The sequence below is a fragment of the Diaphorina citri genome, unplaced genomic scaffold (genome assembly GCF_000475195.1).
Source record: "Diaphorina citri unplaced genomic scaffold, Diaci psyllid genome assembly version 1.1 scaffold6007, whole genome shotgun sequence".
NCBI classification, from domain to species: Eukaryota; Metazoa; Arthropoda; class Insecta; order Hemiptera; family Psyllidae; genus Diaphorina; species Diaphorina citri.
In genome coordinates this window covers 5,552-9,347 of record NW_007383383.1, presented here as the reverse complement: position 1 = coordinate 9,347, position 3,796 = coordinate 5,552, and the positions used below count along the sequence as shown (strand labels likewise).

The 3,796-nt window shown below is 39.0% G+C and overlaps 1 protein-coding gene across 1 annotated transcript in view; it reads right to left on the bottom strand.

Annotated features, from left to right (window-relative positions):
• LOC103521814 (potassium voltage-gated channel protein Shaw-like) overlaps positions 1 to 3,796 on the bottom strand; it is a gene marked incomplete at both ends in the record, with an annotated part of 14,661 nt that overhangs the window by 6,485 nt on the left and 4,380 nt on the right. The window lies entirely within an intron of this gene.

Below are 3,796 nucleotides of genomic sequence, written 5' to 3'. Positions count from 1 at the left end.
TTGTTTAATTTTTGATCTTATCTTGACGTCTTATATGGGACAAATGTGATTGTCTTACTCTGACCTTTCAAGGAAATGAGGGCGTCAGATTTTTTCCAGAATACATAAACCATGTTTTATCCACATAAAAAAAAAATATTTAATTTTGGAACGAACCTAAATTTTTTTTCTTTTTTTTATGCGTCTTTTCTCTCATTCTATTATATATTTTATTTTTCATTCTTTTATGTTTTACTTATCACCAGAGAGGACGACCTAAGCTTGACTCAAGGAGGACAAATGTTTAATTATGTTGACTCTGTTACCAATATTATTTATGATGGACTGATGATAACTATTATATTACCTTTTCTGATGGATCAATATTAAATAAGATGACCTTGATGTATTTGTGATAGGTATAGGATAGCACACCAGAATCACCAATCACCTCAACTATTTTGTACCGGTCACTAACATCAACTTTATAGTCCACCAAGCACAAACTCCTATAATCATATCACCTTTTGTGTTGCCGTTTATTGATATCCCATCCCTTTTTCAGATTTTGTCAACATTTTTTTTTTTTTTTTTTTTTTTTGAAGGGTCGAAAAACTGTAAATGTCGGAAAACGGTTACCGAGGTATGGTCTTGAAGCGGACGTTATTATGCCTTCTTTTCTTCCCCAAAAAAATAAAAAAAAATTTATGCAATTATTAAGCTTTTTTGACAAAGCCTTGAGGGGGGGGGGTTAGGGACAAATTGATCACAATAACGCGTTTAGAATTCTTTTTAATAATATACACTTAAATATCTCCTCACTATACTATACTAGAAGGAACTAGATACACATTACAACGTACCCTTCTAGCGTTATATATACATGTTTCGTACACAATCTTATAAAGGAAGTCACTAATCCTCTTTCTCGTATCTATATTGAAACTCCTCGTTTTGACTTTTAGGTAAATGGTAGTCATAACATGCGGAGTTTAAAACGTCACCACTGTGGCCGCCGAATACTAATACCATCGAAGTTCGAATTGTATTCGACACACATAGCTTTTTGCGTTGTCAGAACGGAAAGAAAGAAAAATCGAACCAGAAAAGGTTTTTGTAGTAGGTAGTTAAGGTAAAGAAATCTCATTTCTTAGGGCCTTGGGTTTGTCCGATTTTTTTTACTTTCTATTTTTCGCTGAATGTCCTGTAGGCAGTGTAATTTTAATTGAGAGTTGTCCACTTAGCGCATGACGAGTGTTTTTTCCGAACGGCAAGTGTGAACGGGTCTTACAAATACATTTATTAGTCTAACAGGACTGAAAAGTCCTTTTTTGCCGGCACTTCAAATAAAGAATCTTGTTGTTAGGGTGCAAATTTTGGCATGTGTATTACAAAGCCGCGTCCAGACGGCAATTATTACAAGGCTTTTTTTTTCATCCAGATCTTTATTCACAGGGCAGTGTCGGGTTCCGTCAACCAGGTCTGTTTGACGAGTACAAGCGAAGTCGAGACATCATCCCCCACCACGAGGACAAGTGTCATCCGAATCCGGCCTCTGTACGGACTTATTAGCAGCTCTACCAATACACACAGTCGTAAAGGTAGAGTAGAATTCCAGAGAACCATAAAGCCAAAAAACCAAAAAACTTGGTTTTTGGGGGATTTTTTTCACAATTTTCTCACACAAATATCTCTGATCTTGAAATTTGGTCGCGACAACCTATGAACTCAAAGCGAGAAAGTTTTAGAATAACACTTCAGTCGTTTTTTTAGACCGATTTTTAGCGTCACCTATGTGTAACGCTACGCCGAGCAAGGCCAATAAATGGGTTGGTTGACTTAAACCCTATATATGGGAATAAAAGGAGAACAGGCCTCCTATTCTTGATTGTGTAAATCAGTTACATGAAAGCTAAATCAAAAAAAACTAATCAAGAATAATAATAAACTGGAATATTAAACCAGAATTAGGTAGTACATAGGATACTGATTCTCTAATCCACGATCGAATAAAAACTACGGGCTAAAAAATTCCCGGAGGGACGGGCCCAGCTTGTTAGAAGAAGAAATGTTGCTGTTTTAATCAGCGTTTTTTAGCGTTCGGTTTTGGTGACTGATCCCCTGATCCTACGTCTTCATTTATTTTAAAATCTTAAAAAAAAAAAAAAAAAAAGAGTTTGACAGAGGAAACTGGTAACTGCTATGGTCTTATCGGTCCCGAAATCGAAGAGGAGAAGGAAGGACAGATAGGAGAAAGCCAGCCGCTTCCCGAGAAACGAACATTATCCCATCAGAATAACCGCCGGGGGGAAGCGAACCCGCGGCCCTTAGTGCCTACAAGCAACGATACCAACTAAGCTTAACTTTGCTGCTATCTTTTGTTTGATTTCTGTTTCCAACGAGCAGTACAATGGGAGATGAGGAGGGGATAGAAATGGAAGAGTTTACGGAGGGGCGGCCGAACACTACAACGTCGCGCGCCACACTAGAAGTGTGCACGAACCCTGCACCGGCGGTGACGATGTGAACGAGACCAGCCACAGATGTGGACGCGCCCGTCATGTTCCGCTCAAAATGTCCTAGGTCAGATCTTAGTTTTTTTTTTTTTCTTGAATTCTATTTTTAAATTAATAGGTGTTTATAGTAGGGATCTGATAATTAATTGATCATTCGAATCTTGTATAAGTTCCAGGAGAGGGAACTGTATGGTGATATGGGCGTATGGATCATGTCAAAACCATACCCCATTATACTCTTTTTTTTCCTTGAAAATATCAATGAATATTAGTTATATTGTTCGAAAAAAAAAAATGGTGTAGAAAGAAGAGGTGAGAGCGGTTACATAGGGGAAAAGAGTAGTTGAGAGAATGGAAGTGAGGGGAGAAAAGGGCGAAGAAAAGTTTGAAAGATTGTGTGAATCAAGACCTGCATGAGAAAATTTTCAATCAGGACATGAGCGCACAATAGAGACTGACAAGAAACTTTAATTTGTAAATGCAGTTTTTTTGTGTTATTATGTCACAACTTTGGTGCTCACTGCAGCATTGTAGGATTTTCCCAATATCTCAATAATCCTAAAATCCAATGTTTACCTACCATGCTGGCACCGGTCGCTATGCGCATTTATATGTCATAGCTACTCATTTTCCTCACGAGGCTGAGTGGGCCCCGCAACAGCCAGTCACGGGATCAATCATTTGCATGATACAAATTTCTTGATCCCGCCGGGAATCGAACCCGGGTCTCCCGCGTGCAAGGCGAGCACAGTGATCACTACGCCATGGGAGCTGAAGAAACTTTAATTTAAATAGGATTAGACTAGGAGGACGTGTTTTGGCACTAAAAACTGACCATCGAAAATGTCACCCGATTGCATTACTTTCCTTCCTATGGGATAAAGAAAGTAAATACTTGCCTCTTTTCGCTGATTCTTTTATTTATTTGCTCCCTCATTTACAGAGCTCTCCTTCTCCTGGCGGTGACAAAGAATCGTACTCCGCTCCCTCCAGTTCTCTCCAGCTGAGTACCTCGTACAATTCCGTACGATGTCTCGCTAACACGGACGGTGCCACGCCTAGTACAACAACCAGTACGAACAGTAGCAGCACAGCCACCAATACTACCGCCAAAAGTAAGTATGGGAAGGAAGAGCCGTATTTTATTATGTGACTTTTTAGTCCGTCCTTCCTTTATTATTACAATAGTAATAAAAAGGTATAAGGGACGGACTATTGTATTCGCTTCGGTGTCGTCTGTCACTCTGTGTGTTCCCATAGAAGGACTTATCCAAACCTAGTCGACCTATATATCAAATTAA